Consider the following 18,450-nt stretch of genomic DNA (forward strand, 5'->3'; position numbering starts at 1 on the left):
ATTTTATCCTCTCTGGTGTTTGCAAGTGCCTGGGGATTCACCAACAGATGCTTTTAACATAGTGTACGGGATCTGATCCCATACTCACAGCTCTAGAGAACTGTGGGTCAGGTTCTGTGTAAGTATCGATGGACAAAATGCTACTGAGAACAGTAAATGCAAACCCTTGCATGTCATGTAGGTAAGGACTGCATCTCAACCAGCAATGTTTCCAATCTTAGACAGAAGCAGTGAACCAGCTTGCTTATTTTCAAACACTTGATATATGCCTATGGCACCTCCTTGCACATATCTGGAAGAGTTAACACTTTAAACATCTGCCCCTTGTTTGGGGTGGGAGATAAATGGCCAAGAAAGAATCAGCTATATGCTTTCCATAGAACATGCCAATAGACAACCTTCTGGCTCCTGGTGCTTAAGATGGCTCACTGCCCAGCGTCCCTAGTGATCCAGAAACACAATGTTTTCACAATACCTGAAGCAGTACAGTTAAATTTAGATTCTGATCAGCCTGGCAGGCAGCCCACATTAAAGTGAAGGGTTACAAGCATGCCAGCTGGTCTCCTGTGAACAGCTCTGGCTTCTGGAAGGCAGATCTCCTTCCAGAGAGCTCAAATCCTCAGGAGATGGGTTGACTAAGGCTGTGGGTTTTCACTTATCCATGCAAAGGAGCATGGCAAAATAGATTTCCTTGGCCCTGCACATGCTTTACATCCCTGTTCCAGGGCAACTCAAACTGTGACAGAAGGAGCTTCCAAAGGCACTGTGGTGGTCTACTTAGCTGTAACCTAAGAAGTCATCCTCTGCAGCTCTCTGCCCACAGCTCTCTGCCGGAGGTTTCCTCCCCAGCAGCAGTGGTGGCAACAGAAATGTTCGTGTGTTTGGTTCCCCAGCAACTGCAGTTGACTGTCTGCTATATCAATTTAAGTCACAGTCGAGTTCAGTTTGTGTTAATGAGCATGATGATCTGTGAACTGGGCTAGCTGAGGAGCTGGCTGTTCTGCTGCTGCTGCTGCTGCTGCTGGGGAAGGAGCAGCCACTGGCAGGACTGGAGCTGGGCAGGTGAGAGGGGGAAGGCCATTGCTCCGTTTATAATGTTAGATCAGTTTGGAACGTCACTTTCAATAAATACAGAAAAATGTTCCAAACACTGATGCATTAATGCGAATTACAGCCCAAAGTTTCATCTCAAGGGACTACTGAAGCCAGGTCCACCTCTAAACAAAAGACGAGCAGCTACAGGACACAACAAAAGTAAGACTCTTAAGTGGCTCAGATCCTATAGATATGTAGGAAAAGTAGATTGATTTATTAACAGATTCATATCCCCTCTTCAGAAAAAAATGCTTATGCTTCATGAGTTTATTCATATTTAATCTTATATTTTTCATCAGAGAAAGTTACTAATAGTTTCTTCCTGTGGCTGGTATAATGCATGACCACGATAAACCAGTGAATATAAGGACTTCTTGAGAACAGGAAGCAGTAGTATTGGAGGATAAAGAGTCTAGTAGAGATTCAAGTGTTACCACAGAATTTATGTTTATGATTTGCCACAAATTATTCTGCATAAAAACACTAGACATGGTCCCCTCTTTGCTCTCTGAAACTCCATCAGCTTTGGAACTTTACTGAGACAGACTTGGACTGCAACCCAGGAATGAAAGCTGTGGCTTGGATCTACATCTGTATGTACCCAGGAGAAGGACTGAACCTTGTGCATCTGTAAGCAAATGGAGCATACATTTTCCCTGTCTGTGTCCTCCTCATACTCTCTGCTATCTCTGTCAGCTTTCTAACTCTATCCCCTGGCATGAATGTTCAGCACACTCTCATGTCACTTAAATCACCGAAAGCTGATATGACCTTTTTTTGTCAAATGTGCACTAACTCATTTTTATAAATAGGAACATGAACTGCTGTTTTATAGACTAAAAACCACAGCTGCAGGCAGAAGACTGCAGGCTACCTGAACTTTGGTTACTAATCAGTTAAAAGTAGATGTTTGCTCCTTCTGTATTTACTTAAGTTTTCTCTCTATTAGCTAATGTGTATTGATGGAATCTCATCAGCTTTTTCAAGACCATTTTGAGATGTGTTCTTGCCAAAAGTGTTAAACTACATTTTTGCTCTCCAAACCAGTGTACAGCTGAGCTAAAAATGTCATGTGCTGGCTTTGAAACAAAGCAAAAATGAAAATTGAGTTTTGCTGCTGCATTCATTTCAGATCACAGGATAACTTCCATAAAGGGTATAGCCCACATCTTTAGCACACTGAAAACAGCATAGGTCCACTGATTCTTATGACGGTAAGTTGATTTACAGCAGCTGAGAATCTGGCCCAAAAAGCTTGGGGCTATATATCTATCTTATGTTATGTTAAAGTCCCTTGACCTCTTACTTGATTGCATTGCTCCAGCGTGTGATGCTAGCGTAGGTAAATTACACCTCTGCTGGCCACTAAGCTTGCTGTTCTAGCAACATTAATAACCTCAAGGCTTCTAATTTTCTTACCAATGCTTACTAGACCCCCTGTGCAAGTCTCTAGGGCTGCTCTGACAATAATCCCAATATATTTTGTTTTGAATGAAAATAAACTTTATTGCAACTTGCGCTGGAGGCAGACCCATGAGCCTACGCTCTAGAATGCCTAGTAGGCAGCTGTGTAATCATTAGCAATACTACTGGGAACAGCACTAGGATCAGTTCAGAAGGGCTCTTCATCCAGCTGGGACTATAATTTACAATGCCACCATCACTACGATAACAAGGTAGCAGAGAGAAAACACTCTGGAAGGGCTAGTAGTGAAATTCAGCCATCACAAGGTGTGGTCTTTGGGGCAAAACCTTTAATTGGCAGAAGGTTCACTAACTGTTCTGGTAACCTCAGACTTTCACCTTTCATTAAATCTAAATCTACAATCAAAATGAAATTGCAAAGGCATCCACACTGAAAGGTCTAGCAAGCAGTGCCCCATCCTTCCATGCAGAAACAAAGATTCTGGTATTCAGGGCTCTTTATTCAATGGGTTCTTCTTCCCTTTTACCCACCACCCTGCTTACTCCATTGTGCACTGGGACTGCATCTCTCCTTCCTCTACAACAGAAGCAGCAGCAGAGGCAGTAGCAACCACTCACATTCTGTTTTCGCTTGGCATCCAACTCACTCCACCTTCTCCTTAATTTTATAAAGTATGTCAGTCTTAAATCTATGATTTTTTTTTTGGTTGTAATCACTATCAATGACCGATCAAAAACTATTATGATCTGATTTTACAACGAAAAACATGATGCTGAAGAGAGACACACTTCATTTTGAAATCTTATGTGATCACATGGGACCAAGCCTGTTCCCTGGCTAAAAGAACAGAAACTACAGAGCTGGGTTGAAATTGAAATCCTATATTTTGAAAATTGTGGACTCTTTCATCTCTCTGTCTTCCTGAAAGTCTCCCAAATGTACAACATTTCACGTGGTGTTTGAATGAAGGGTTGCTGCTTTCTTTCGAAGATTAAATCAGCTTAATTTTCTATTCATATTTTTCATCTTATCTTTTTACTACATTTTTTTTGCTGTTAGAAAATTCTCCTGAAGTCTATTCCATCAGTTAGTGGTTCTCTCTGAACTCTCCTGCAACCCCTAGAGCAGTCATGACCCGCAGTGTGAGGAGCACAGCCAACATCCAGGCAAAGCAAAGGCAGAAAGATAGGAACACATACAGATGCAGTCCAGGTTTTAGACTTTTGGAAAATGTTTTGAAAAAGTCACCCAGCTTCACCATCACCACATATCCTTGCTTTAGTGACTCATCTTAGTTGTTTTTAAGTTGGCTCCATGCACTGACTGCTCATGGTGGTGAATAACATCAGAGGGGACCCTCAGAATGACCCTCAGAGCACGGCCGTCTCTGATAGCAGAAGGCAGCATGTCCTGCCTCGGAAAGTAGGCCTGGTCAGCAATCCACTGTCTTCTAGCTCCTTCCCTCGTTTCAAAAGGCAAGTTCAGCCCCTCAGCAGGTGACTAGGAAGGGCTCTGGAGAGGCCTGCAGTTTTCAGGATGTTAAGAGTACCTGCTTTAATAACAGAAATGTCAGGTAGAGTAACACTGGAATCCTTATTCAGTAACTAAGAACCTCTGGGAAAATAACATGCTCATAGTTTTCCTCTAGTGCCAGAAATATATCCCTTAAGAATGGGAAAGGGGCCTATACCAAGAGGAAACCCATCATCAGACAACACATGGTTTCCAGAAGAACGTTAAGCAAAGCTATATCTAAATCATTTATTGTAATTCAGTAAATCAAAGCTGGTTTTATCATCTGCTCCATCACTTGTTCATGCTGCTGCATTGAACTGGTTTTCTGGTTTCCTGAATCTCCTGAATGACCTCAGTCGTGTTTTGGGGCTTGTGCATATGCCTAGCTTCTGAATTAATCACACCAGATTGGTAATATTCACCTACCTTCTAAAGCACTGAGATGTCTGACTGAAAGTCTGCAAAACTACAAGTCTGAGTTCTGCAACAGACTTGTCATTCGGCTTTAACGAAGTGTCTTGATTACTCCAGTTCTCTGTTCATCTAGCTAAAAAAAAAATTAATTCTGTTCTCTTCTTATCAGATTAAAAACAAACAACATTTCTAGGTCAGCCTGAAGCTATGGGCTTGATGCGAATAGACTGGTAAGAATCTACAGCTCACTGTGGATGGAGAAGCTCAGATTTGACCATGCTCTACAGCTTTTAAACCAAACTAATGAACCATAGACCAGACATTTTTTATACTTTACACATTTTTTTTTTTTACCTTGGAAATAGAATTGTTTTGCCCATCAACAGACTGTGATAAAAGATATTTGCAAACATTGTCTATTACAAAGTTTTGTTGCAAATTTGATGTAACTAAATGTTTACTATTAACTTTCACAAATATTTGCAAGTATCAGGGTCTGAATGGAGATGGTCTGAAATTCTTCAAGCTAAAGAACCCAAAGATGTTCACACCAACTACAATGTTCTGAGCAAACTCTTTGGGAACTGAAAAAAAATTTGTTTCATTGATTATCTAATCACACTCTTTTGAAACTGTATCATACTCGTACAAAAGGCGTGCAAACCTGTCTTTAAGGACTAAATCATTCTCATCAGCCCCAAGGGAGCCTATGGGGCTTGCTGAAGAAAGTTTTGAGGCAATGTCATTTGCAGGCAAGGATACAACATAAACCTTGGATATACAAAATGATCTGATTTAGATCACACTGCCTTGATCATGACTTGTATCAGAGAAGATACAAGTAAAACTTGGTAATATCTCTGATAACTTTGGCTTTAACCCTGTTTCTGACAAGAATTTTAAATCAGACACTAAGATAACTACCATGTTAAAAACAGGACTTCCTAGTCAAGGCAAAGCTTGGAGAAATGTTTTGCCAACTAATGGAAAAGCAGCTTACAGGGTTTGAATTACGAAATCAGTGTGTACTTAGCCCTACAGAGTTTCTTCATTTCTAACATAAGTTTTTCATTACCCCAGATTTTTTCCTACTTGAGTCTTATTTGATATCGATGGCCTAGGGTCTACGCACACAGAATGGGAAGTGGTGCAGTTTGCTTTTGTCTGCTGAAACGTGAGATAAGGTACTGTATAGGGAATTTGTCTTCATCACTGCTTGGATTTTGAATTTACATGTTATAGACAAGTAATTAGCAAACTTAACAAACAAGATGGTTAGATCCAATATACAGGTTTCTGACATGGATCAGTTTATGCATCCATGTATGCGATGGAAAAGATGAATAAAGTAGCACAAATGAAGTACCGTGATGTTACCTGAACTACAACAAGATAAAATCTGAAGGAGGAACTTTGCAATTCCTCCTTTTATCCAGAACATGCCACTCCTCTGCCCTGGTGGACCTATGCGTAAGTGAGTAATCATGGTTAGCTATGAGAACCATTGATAACTACACATGTTCTTTTAAGACAATCTGTCTTGATGGATGTCTGCATTTTTTTTTCCCCCATTGAAAACAAGAGGACACAATGAAAAACTAATTTAAAGACTGACTGACTGATTCAAGGGCTAAATGAGCTTTATGGTTTAAGAGTTCACTCTTCAAGGAAGATCTAACTTGCATATTTGAAGCCTTTAAGCTAAACAAAGGCAATGCAACCCATATTTAAAATAGTGATCCTGTGCTAGCTGTACCTATATTCTTGTCATTATAGCTCAGTGATTACATATATTACAACACTGTATGTCTTCTCTCTCTTTCTCTCCCTCCTCATATCATCCCAACTAGCCACAAGTCTATACATCATTTTCTGAGCTTAGCTATGTCTTTAACTTCCAAAACATTTGAATCTCATCATTTTCCAAGGTCCCTCAGTTGGCTTCTCCACTGAGAAAACAATCCTGTCTAGAAACTCTTTAAGATAGCTTACTTGGCTGAAGGGGTCTTCAGAAACTCCAGCATTCAATACAAAACACCATCATTTATGAACTCAGCTAAGCCCATTGCTTCTTGGCTCAGACAACTCTTTATCTGTATAAGTACTTTTCTTGTTACTCCACTTAGCATGAATTCAAGTAGATTAGCTTTAACACTATTGGGAAAAATAACAATAATTATCTAAATAATTCTGTTTGTACTAGTCTCAGCTACTAACGGTGATCTTTTCTACTAGTGCTTGCCTGTACTTGTGCACATCTTTTATTCACCTGACTCTGGTGTAATCTTACACCTTGATGGGAAACATTAATCTTTGGTCAACTCTAATGTTTCAGCTGAGATAGATGATCACTAATGAACACACTGTTGTAAACCATATAGAAAAGATAAACAAAGAGGCATCCACTTAAACAGTGACCAGGCTGAGCTGGGAAAGGGTAGGTAACCAGGGTATAACCCTGTAATTGCCTGCACTCCACCTTGCTTTACATCTCTTATGACTCAGCTAGTCTGCTTGGTTTAAGAATGCAGCTGAATCCTCATTTTGACAGGCAATGATCTGAAATCAAGGAAGTAAAAAAAAAAAAGTCTTCATTCTTTCCCAACTGACTTTAATTCACTTGAACTGGGATTCATCTTAACCAGAGCTAAGGTCCACATCCCAGATAGTGTTTTTTATAAGCAATTAATAGGTGTTTATAAGGTTACATTCAATTCAATTTCATGTAGATAACTGAAATAAATAATACTTTCTGCCATGGACATCTGAACTGAACGGAGATTAATGTCTTCTTGCTAATATAATATCCTTTTTGTATTTTATTTCACTATTATCTTTAGCTATCTGATAGCATATTATGTTGCACAGAATAACAGCAACTAGATGTGAGTAAAAGGTATAAGGCAAGATTTCCACAGAAGCATCCTATGGTTCTGAAGATAACATGAGTTTTTTTCCCCACAAACATGAACGAAGAGGGAACTGTGGTAAGGCACCAGAGGGGTGTCGGAATCATCTCTGCAAAGTGAAATATTTATCAGGATGAAAAGAATTAATGTACTGGCTGTAACCTGCAGCTCTGCAGTTCACCTTTGCTGAAATCAAGATATCACTCTAATTGGTTCAGAGCTCTTTGTTGTTGCTAAACTGGAGACATCAGCTGAGCAACTGCAGTGCAGACAGAACACGAGTAAGTGAGAGTTTGAGAGTTGTGCTGTTCTAATCCCTTCCTTACTTCTCTTCTGTCTTCAATATTTCCTCGTGGAGAAATTCAGCTACTGGTGCTAAATGTATTACACATAAGAACTCCCACTGACACCAACAAAAAAGGAAACAACATCTTTTTTTGTTAAAATACTTAATTTCCCAACAAGATATGATCAAATATACGTTTAAGGTTTATTTGACACTCAATAACATGAGTGTCCTGGTGTATATGTTCACTGTTAACAAAAAGCTAAAATTAACATATTCTGAATTTTAAGCAACTGCTGTAATAAGGAAACTAGGCAGAAAAGCAGGTGACAGTTAACCCTAGTGCTAGGATTAATAATGAAGCAGTTGTGCTGTTTACTTACTTTAACATCTGGAAGAATTTGGGAGTTTTAAAAAAAGGATTTGTTTCATGTCTGATTTCCATTCTGCTTCATTTTCGCTCATATATTTGGAAGTTTACACAGTTCCTTGTTGGCTCAATTAGGATTCTGAGAAACTTGCTTTTCTGAGAAAGTGCGGGGGCTGTATATAGCAGAACTTTCATGAGACATTCTGCATCCTAATTCCCTTGTTCTCCTTCATTGCAAAGCAAAAGACAATGCCAGCATGAATTAATCCAGCATCACAGGTTATTTCTCCATAGTTCGTTTCTTGCCAAAGAAGTCCATTCTTAACACCAGACAAGCCTAAAGAAGGAAACAAATGTGTCCTAGCAAGCAGTGAGATGAATTCCTGACTGCAAAACTGGAAACAAGAAAATGAAATATGAAAACAGAAACTTAAAACATAACTGATTCTGAAGTTCCTTTTTAGCTGTTCCAGTATCTTGGCTTCAATGAGTGCTAAGCTCTGGCAGTATAAACCCTCTTCCTCTCTCTTTACTTCTCCCTCTTCTTTCTTCAAAGACTGGTGTCACCTTGAAAAGCTTGCTGAACTAACATTTTGTCTTTCTCTGTAGTTTGAGATATAGTCTGCTCCCTCTCACTCATCTGGTTTTATTCTGGTGTAGACCAGCATTCAGTGTAAATGTATGAAATAGGTTCTTCCCCTACCACTGGGAGCTTTGTCAAGAGCACCTGCCTCTTTTGGTTCTTGCACATTTTATTTCTTCTGAGTTCATAAACATGCTTTCTCTGACAAGAGTTTGGGTTTGTCTTGATGTTTTATTTCATCTGTTAAATTGAAATAATCCATTGTAAACATGTCTTTTTTTGTTTATTTTGAGCTCTTCATAAACTAAAAAAGCAATAACTGAAACTATGGTTTCCATTGATAGAACACTTCTCTTTTTCATGCCTTTAAGGAAACATCCTAGCTAAGCATTTTAGTTATAAATTCAGAGACCGAAATGAGGTGAAGAAACAAAGGAAAAGAGAATGAAAAGTGGAAGAAGAAGGTGGTGCATTTTTCTTTGATTTTATCCCTGTTAGTTAAATGTTCTTTTTCACACCACTGTCTCCCCACTTTTAAGTAGCTAATACTACTGGAAATATATCTGAACAGTCTTGGTTACCTCAGTGTGTTCCTTTATGTGAGCAACGGTTCACTAACCTAATGGGTTCAGATGAATCTCTCTGTGCTGTAGGAGCTCTTCTGCTAAAGGTAAGGGCTGTATTTCCTGGAGGTGAAGAACTTTCCATTTACACAGGATCACAGAATGGTTAAGGCTATAAGGGACCTCTGGGGGTCATCTGGTCAGTCAGGGCAGGACAACTAGAGCAGGCTGCCCATGACCATGTCCAAGTGGCTTTTGAAAATCACCAAGGAGACCCTACAACTTCTTTGGGCAACCTATGTGAGAGCTCTGTCACCAGCATAGTAAAGAAGTGCTTCTTAATACTCTCATCGCACAGCCTGTACACAGAGCCAGGCCTGGCCCACCCCAGATACAGCACTTGCTATTCTTAAACTTCATGCTGCTGGTGATTGCCCAGCCCTCCAGTTTGTCTCTTTGGCTTTGTACAAGTCAACAACTCCTTACAGTTTAGTGTAATCTGCAAACTTACTTAGTGTATGTTTAACTCCAAGTCTTTTATGAAAACACTGAAGAGAACTGGCCCTTAAAGGCGGCCTTGTGGAACTCCACTAGTGACTGGTTGCCAGCCTGAATGTAACCAAGTTCTCTTTCTCTGTATTTGTACTGTTTCTTATGGCTGTGATATTGCAAAACTAGAAACTTCATTCCAAATGTCATACCTCTCTAGCATGACATAAGTTTACTGGCAGAATAGGAAAGCTAGTACTGATACACAGCTTTGCTCAGTGTGGAGCAGAAGTTTCCAGACTGGTAAAGTGATACATAACAGCAGTAGCTGCCAGCTATGTCTAGGTAGAGGTATTTAATGGAGCTGCAGACAGATCCTTCAGCTAAGTACTTGAGTGCAGAAGCATGTTGGCTCTCCAACTTTTGTCAGAACCCAGCTATTTTCAAGACCTCTACTCCCACCTGAGGATGTGGGGGCAGGTTCGGAAAGCAAAAAGCCTTTTGGAAGTAAAGCTTGCCAAGCTGAAATGTGTTAGATTAGGACATGGGTTTGGGTGAGAGCAATTGGTGGTACACGGTAGGCACATGAGGAGACTGCTGTAGGGATAGAGCTGGGTTCTCAGCATGTTAAAGCTTTGTCATTTCAACTGAGAGTGTGAAAGAGGCAACTAAGAGAAGATGGGAATGTGTCCCTATGTGTTCTCATAGACTAGAGTTGGAAGCTATTCCTCTCTCTTATAGTACTTCTGGTCACCAACAATAGTTTTCCTTGAGCACAGAATTCATCTTGCCCAATTTTAACATCTTTTTTTTTGTATCAGAATTATGTGAAACTCCATCACTTAATTTGATGGAGATCTGGGTCACAGTTTCCTTCAGTTTCTTTCTGGATGTGTTCACAGCTACACATTTTGCTTGGGTCTTAGGTCCAAATAAACTCAAAGATCTAAAAATGAAACACTGTCAAACCTGCCAAATTTTATTTGGTTCAATGTCAAAATCATGTGAGAATGCAAAGCATAAATCAGCCAGGGTTCATTCGAAGTCTAATATTAATATTTTTATTAAACATGAAGTCACATGAATTTTGCATTGAGTAACATAGAATATGTTCTTCTTAGTTCCATAAAACTCATTTTAGCACCTCATGCATCATTTTATCTGACAATTTGTCTCACTTGTGTTGACCAGACTGAACCCAAAATTTCACTGAACTTGGTGATAATTTGATTAAAATGCTAAGTATCAGCTTCAGACCTGGATCCACTGGGCCAGCTGAAGAGAGGAGAATCTCTTTGACTGATTCCAGCTCACTCTTGAAGCACAAGTACTCATCCCTCTGACTGGAATATTTGAGAAAATCAAACAGATCCACAAAAAAAAGTTGTTGGTTTTTTTTTTTTAATCTTGCTTCCTTTTGTGTGTAGTTCCTTTAGCTACTTTGTCTCCACAGATAAGTACTTAGAGGGTATTTCAATTTTGTCCAGCATTATACATCAAAAAGTCACTTCTCTGTCACACACATAATGTTATTGTTGAGCATTTAGGCAGTGACATGCATATTTTCTGATAAGCATCTAGCACACCAAAACTCTGTGGATTGGAAAGGAAACACTGTTTTGTAAGCTCATCATTTATGTTCTTTCTTAAGTCAATAGTGAGGGATAAACTTTTTTTTTCCAGAGTATTCCGCAGTTCATCCTAAAATATGTTCAAAAGATGGAGCATTCATTGTCCTGTGCATATATATGTCTCTGTGTGTGTCTTCCTTCTTACTTCCTTCAGAGTGACTGTTAGTCAGAATGACTAACTTACATACTACTTACATGTTTCAGATCTAAATAGCCCCATTTACTGTTTTGACTGTAAGGAAATCTTATCATGGTATCCAAAGCTTCATTTAAGCTGGTTCTGTAGTTCCAAGGATTATTCTGCAGAGAGGTCTGCTTTAGGACTTGAGTTTCTTATGCACAGCCCTCTTATATGTTTTCTGAAACCCACCCTGGAAATAAAATAGAAAATACTTACGGTTTTGATTAGCTAGCTTTGGGGGTGACATAGTTTCTCTCCTGTTGTGTGTAATTTTTCTGTAATAAGAAGTAGCTCACATGCAGAAACACTGGAGTCACAGAGAACATTTAATACGATGACTGATTATTTAAAATATGCTGTGAAACACTTTGGGTTTAGAAATACTTATGCCCTGTAGATTATCATGAAGAATGGCTGCGTTCCACAGCAAGAACAGTGTTTGGAAAGCTTAGCTCATTCCAGCCTACTCACAATGATGATAAATTGCATGCATCGTATACTATATAGACAGTTTTATGCAGGTGGTTTTGTTTTGTTTTGTTTTTTACATAAAAAAAGTCCTGACTTCTTTTTTTTAATTATTTTTTTTTAACCACTAAGAACATCTAGATTAATTCCTTCACTATTTCAACCCCTAAGGTACAAGTAGTACAACAGCTACATCAGCTTTGCAACAGAGGTGAAAACACTACAGATTTTCTGATCTGTTTCATCCCTAAGTACCCTGCTCTGGAATGAAACTGGGGAAACTCCAGAATTACTTTGACCCAAGTGTTCATAGCATTAACCCAGCTAGCTCTGTGTAGCCTTTTGCCACTTCCACTGAGTGGGAGGAAGGAAGCAAAACTGGGTCACTGTGTACTCTGGGTCAGATTGTAGCTTCCAAGCTCTTACATTTACCAAGATCTTAAAAAAGGAGCAACTTTTTGCTGACCCTTCTTTCAGTGAAAACTGATTACAATATCACAGTTAAGCTCAAAGACTTCTGCTGTATTGATCTCAACAGGAGCAACTTCAGTGAGTATGGATGTTAATGAAAGACCACCGCCTTCTCTTCCTCCAAAGACTGACTCCTTTATTCAGAGGGAGATAATGACAGAGAAGATCATGGCTGGGTCATCTATACCACCCTGTCTTCCTTCTAAAGCCAATACGAACCTTCATTTGCTCATCTGGTAGGTATTGTTCTCCCTGCTCATTTGTATAGGGTTTTCAGAGAATCGTTTATCCATATCAACTCACTTATTGGGTTACATCTAAAGCAGGGCCAGCTCATGAGCCCAAGTATGGTTTGATTGTACCTTGACACATTTTTCATCCAGACTGCCTAGCACTAACTGCACTCTAGCTGGGGCATGATCAGGAGTTAATATGGGCTAGGTATTTCTCAAAGTATTCTGCTTTGGAGGCAAAGGTTTGAAGAGAGTCTAACTATATCAACATAAAATACACATCGGAGTTAGACAATGGTCTATGGTCATTTCATGTACAGGTATAGTTGTAGTCAAAGTGTTTTATACAAAATGTTAGTTTCTCGTATAGTGCAAGACTCAGTAGTGGTACAAACAGATACAAGGTTTGTGCAGATGCACACAATCTAATACACTTTATAGAAGCTAAAATATTTCATTACAAATTTACCAGCATGACAAATAATGATTCCTCAGAAATATGTTGAAATTCTTAAATTATTGTTTATTTTCTTTCCAGTCAGGAGCAAAACTTAAGGGAAAATAAGATGCAGTATTTCTGGCCATGATAAATAAGTGTTGCAAAACTGAAGATGCTGCAAATAATTTCCTAAAATTTTGTTCCCTGCTAGGCACTTTGAAATATTTCATTATCTCACCCAAAAAAACCCATATCAATTTGTCTCACAGATTAGACAACAATTAATAGTCTAGTAAAACAGCTTAGTTTTGTTCATTTTCTCATACTCCAAAACCGCAATGAGCTAACTACATTTTATCTTAGGAATATAGTCAAAGAGCATTTTTTCAGTCTTGTGAAACATATTCATGAGGCTCATGTACTTAGTTTTAGATTCTTTCCTCAAACTGAAACTATGGGAATTGTGCAAAAGCATATGCAAAACAGAAAGGCACTGTCAGAAGCAATTCAGTTATAGGGTTTTTTTAATTATTATTTCCCCTCCACTAAAGCCATTAGCACTTGATAGTACAATATAATCTACTGATTCTTCTAGGCAAGAAAAGGTTGTAGGCACAAATATTTTTGGTGAGAAGTGAAGTTAAGTGAGGATCTCTAACCTGAGGAATATTGGTCTCAAAATAAATATAAAAGTTAGAAGCGATCTTTCTTCACAAAGACTGTAGTATTTCATTTGAAAGGGAATGCTTACTTACCTCTTGAGGATGCTTCATTGTCCCAAATCTGGCTATAGGTATTTCTGAGTGGTGGAGAAGTAGGATTTAAGTCACAGCCTCTGTTCCCACCCTTCTTCTGCTCTACACGTCTTCTAGATTGGGCAGATTTCTACTTGGTGCTCTTGTTTCTGAAGTTCCTGCTGTCTCTGAGTATCACAAGGTGAAGCCCATTTAGCAAAACTGGGGTTGTGAGTTCATTCACTCACAAAGCACTTGGAAAATTGCAAGGCACTGTGTTGCAGAGTCTAAAGTAGTCTTATCCCTTACCTTTCTGTAAAAAATAGTAAAAATTCCTCCATAAATTAGGCTTATTTTGCTTTCTGCACAAAATTGCTCAGTAAAATAAAATTCCGAAGACCTAGACACTGAAACTCAGCGGAGTATGCTTCATTTATTGTGTGGACTTAAAAATTCCTTTTCTATACAGCATTCTTCATATGCTATCAACAGCTTTCACAGACTTGTACCTGTAGCAATGCTAACCTGTCCAATTTGCAGCAAACTGTTCCATAATTGCAACAAGTCTAAGAACGTGATTATTTGCCAAGTGGCTGTCACCGAAAAGACCTCCAAAAACAACATGAAGAATAAGTTTTTGCTCAGCATAAGTAAGATTATAACAGCTTGGTCCGCTATGAAGCCATGTGACAAAAATAATAAAAGTATTTTCAGTGAACAGTCTCTAATTCTGTCATCATCCTCTGCTTGCTATGATCAACAAACCATCTTGACGGTCCCTTTTGGAATTTGTATATGAGCCAGAATTAACTTTTTTGGAACCACAGACCTCTGACTCAGAATTGTTTGCTACTTATTCCATCAGAGTACTTTGTGACCTGGGCTATTGTGGGACAGAACATGTATGCTGTTTAAGCCACAGTCGGTATGGAATACAAATGAAGAACAGAAACTAAACTCAATTCAGCTGACTCTGATAGAGGGCTAAGCCTGCAATATGCTCTTTTGGAAGAGAAGTTTAACTACTAAACAGAAGTGGAATGCCACTGTGAGGTTGACCTAATAAAAATGCATAGAATCATTCTAAATATTTGGAGGCTGGTGGGTTTCTCTTTAAGTAATTTATTTTTATACAAGCTTCAGCTAGATAAAAAATGATACTTTATATACCTAAGGAATGATATCAGGAAAAAAAGCACACGCTGACTAACTACAGCCAAAAATCCTTCAAAAAAATCGCAAAGTAGAATAACATGGTGTGCATTATACTGGGGTATTTATTTATTTTGTTTAGCTTGATTGGTTAATACAAAACCCTCATAGATAAGGTGATTACAACACAAGAATAGCAGCCAAAGCCCTGACACAAACCACTAAAATCCCCCACCTCACTTTCTTCAAGGTCAGCATCGTTCACAAGCCAAATTTCATAAAAAGGATATACTACTGGAAAACTGAGCAATGAGGAAGAAATCACAGGAGGCTTAGATTCTGGCAACCAAATTCCGGGAAATTCTTTTGAAAAATGACTAAACTGGAAGCTGAGAGAGGCCTTCCTGAGATTTAGAGGGGTTGTGTATCATGGACAGTGTACTCATGACAGTAAAACAGATTTTTCTGTATGTCAATCTTTTTAATTATAAATAACCTTGGTCTTTGTTAAACAAACAAACAAATGAAAAATGAACAAACAAACAAAAAACCAAACACTTTTCTGTTCCAAACTGAATAGTGATTTGTCTGGAGTTCACATCACCTAATTTTAACACATGTCTTGGTAGCATAGCAAAGGTAAACTAACAGGGTTTTAATATGGTCATGCAAGATTCATTAGAATCTTTGAGAATTTGGATCGATTGGAATTGCAGATGAAAACCATACATGAGAACAGATTTCTCTACAAACAACCCCATCTTCAAGAACTTTCTGCACTCTGTGTCCTCATGAAGATGCGACTCTTCAGCTCTTCTTGTACCCTTAGATCATGGTTAGGGAGACTAATGTGCTAAGCTTATGTTTCCAGTGCTTTGCAGTAAAATATCCTAGTGCTCCAATCAACCAAATGTTGGGCCTGGAGTGACTGTCTGCTGTATGGTTTTGACTTGGTTGCAGCTGGGACAGATGGTTGTTGTTTTTTTTTTTTCCTTTTTCCTTCATAGTGTCTGGTATGTTGTTGTGTTTTGGCTTTGGGAGAAAAACAGTGTTGATAACAATACCAGTGTTTTAGTTGTTGCTGAGCAGGGCTGCACAGACCCGGGGACATTTCAATTTCTCGTACTGCCCTGAACCCTCCATAAACGCATCCACAAACTGCCTTAGAAACAGCAAAAAATGTGAAAAGCTTATTACAATCCATGCCATTTTGACAAGGAACGAGCATTTACTACTAATATTCTAACCAAATAGCAATGTTAACTCTTCCATTCAAAATATAATAAAATATGGGAACGAATATTTGTGTCCAATGACCCACATAATTCTCATTCTGCATAATTACCCTACTCATGATTTGACCTTCTCATAATTTGATCTCAAAGGATGATTATCTCTTTACCCCGCAGCTGGAAGGAAATGTTTTCCAGCTATTAGAAGTCACACTACATCCTAGGTAAAGGCTCCCAGTTGCAGTTTTTAATTCTAAAAGTGTTTCAGTCATTCCAATGATGGAAAGAAATTCTCAGTGACTGCATACTGCTTATATTTCTCACACAAAGTGCCGTAAGATATTTATGATGCAGTTTAAAATAGTCTAATTTTCCTTATGGTGAAGTTTGTACCTCATTCAGTTATTCACAGAATATTAAAATTATACCAAAGAACTGATGAAAGATTCTCCAGCTATAAGCACAACTCTTATCTAAGAATACATCATGGCGAACTTGAAGAAATGCATTTCATTTAAAGATATACATTAGTTCTCAAATATCTGACTCCAGACTTTGACTTCATCCAACAAAATTGTGTTAGCCCAGTTCAACTACCTGTTCTTCTTTTTATGGAAATTGTAACCATTATTGAAAACTAAAATTTGCTAGAAGGAAGTATACAAGAAATACACATTATTGAAAGATTAAGTAAAATATTTTGTATCTTGGAAGTCTTGTGCTAGGAATTGGCTTATTGTTCTATTTTCAGATGCTTTTTCTCTTGATTTTTCAAAACTCTTAAACATATCCTTAACTCAGATGTGGAAGTGGAAAGAATTTGTATAAACAGATGAGAACAGATCACAGGCACTAGATAAATCTAGAGTATATATAGAGTATATCTAGTCCTATTAAAACTGTTTTCAAACATAAATGTAAGGGTCTTCCATAGGCAAAATGAAGTGAAAAGCACTATTTACAAAAAGCACTGTTTCAATTATAAAGTTGAAATTAATTACTGCTGAATTTATATTGAGAATTTATATCTGAACAGAGTATTAAGGTACTCTTGAAAATAAATGCATATTATGCTAAGGTATTTGCTTCCTCCTGAATAACATTCAAAATAAAGTGTTGGCCATTATTGTTCAGCTGAGTGTCCTTTATTTCTGACCAAGCAGTACAGAAAATGACTGATGATCTTGAAGGAAGAATTCAGAATGCCAGAATGCCCCTTTTTTTATTCAAAAAGAAGAAATAAACAAACAAACAAAAAGCCACACTCAGCTCTTAATTTTGGTTTAATCAGGCTTTTCCAGACTAGTTTATAAACACATCAGAAATGGTTTTGTGACTTGCATCTGAAGTAGATGAGCACCTAGAAAGGAGAGGAGGGTTCAGGTATTTGTTTTTTGCCACAGCACATTTGTCTTTCCATTTCTTTCCATACCTCATTTAGACTGGGCCTTGGAAAGGAGGCAGATGCCATTTAGTTGTCAGTTTCTCCTCGGAAGACTGCAGACAGCACCTTTTGGCTGAACATGTAAAAATACACATACAGTCAACAGCCCCTTGGCATAGAATTGAATTCTGCTCTTGCTAGAATTGTGAAAGAGTAGAGATTTTAAGACTTCATTCAAAAGTCTCCCAAATCAGGAACAAAGATCCAGATACCTATTTCTTTAAATCTTTAAAAGCAAAGTTATAGCCTTCTTCACAAGATGTGGTTTTTTTTACTCTAGAGATGTATTTTTGAGTATATATTCATACATATGTGTGTATAATCATCTATTTCATCTGAAACTTGGTTATAACAAATATGTGCAGCATAGTCATGATCACCACTTGAAATTAATGAAGATTTACTATATCTGTTTAGTCACATGGAGTAAATTATTGGACTAAATTCTCCACTGATATCTGATAGGGAATATGCCAGCAAGAACCTGGACATAGTCACCGTATAAAGCATACCAAATGAACCTGTACTACTGAAGGTGAGTAATGGTAAAAAATCAGTCCTAATGGTTAATAACTGCTTTGACTCTGGCCTTTAACCAAAAGGACTGGGAGACAGAATGCCAACTATTAAAATAAAAGTGTTACTTTTACATCACTTTTATTACACTTTCATATTTTTCTGAGTGCTGTTGCTATCTTTCTGACTTGTCATGATAACTTATTTCTGGCTCTTTCTCTATTTCTTCTGATCCAAGGGACTTATTCAGTACCTACTAATGTAAGGAGAAATCTTTCCATGACTTTAATGAACTCTGG

At 38.2% G+C, this 18,450-nt stretch overlaps 1 long non-coding RNA gene across 2 annotated transcripts; it reads left to right on the forward strand.

Moving 5' to 3' along the window:
• On the forward strand, nucleotides 933-14,895 carry LOC110396473. Of its 2 annotated transcripts, none has more exons than XR_002436988.1 (4): nucleotides 933-1,062; nucleotides 1,619-1,725; nucleotides 12,469-12,637; nucleotides 14,348-14,895. It is a non-coding gene; the product is annotated as an uncharacterized LOC110396473 (long non-coding RNA). The 2 variants fall into 2 exon arrangements; XR_002436989.1 differs by having other exon boundaries at nucleotides 14,673-14,895.

The sequence above is a fragment of the Numida meleagris genome, chromosome 3, assembly GCF_002078875.1.
Source record: "Numida meleagris isolate 19003 breed g44 Domestic line chromosome 3, NumMel1.0, whole genome shotgun sequence".
NCBI lineage: Eukaryota > Metazoa > Chordata > Aves > Galliformes > Numididae > Numida > Numida meleagris.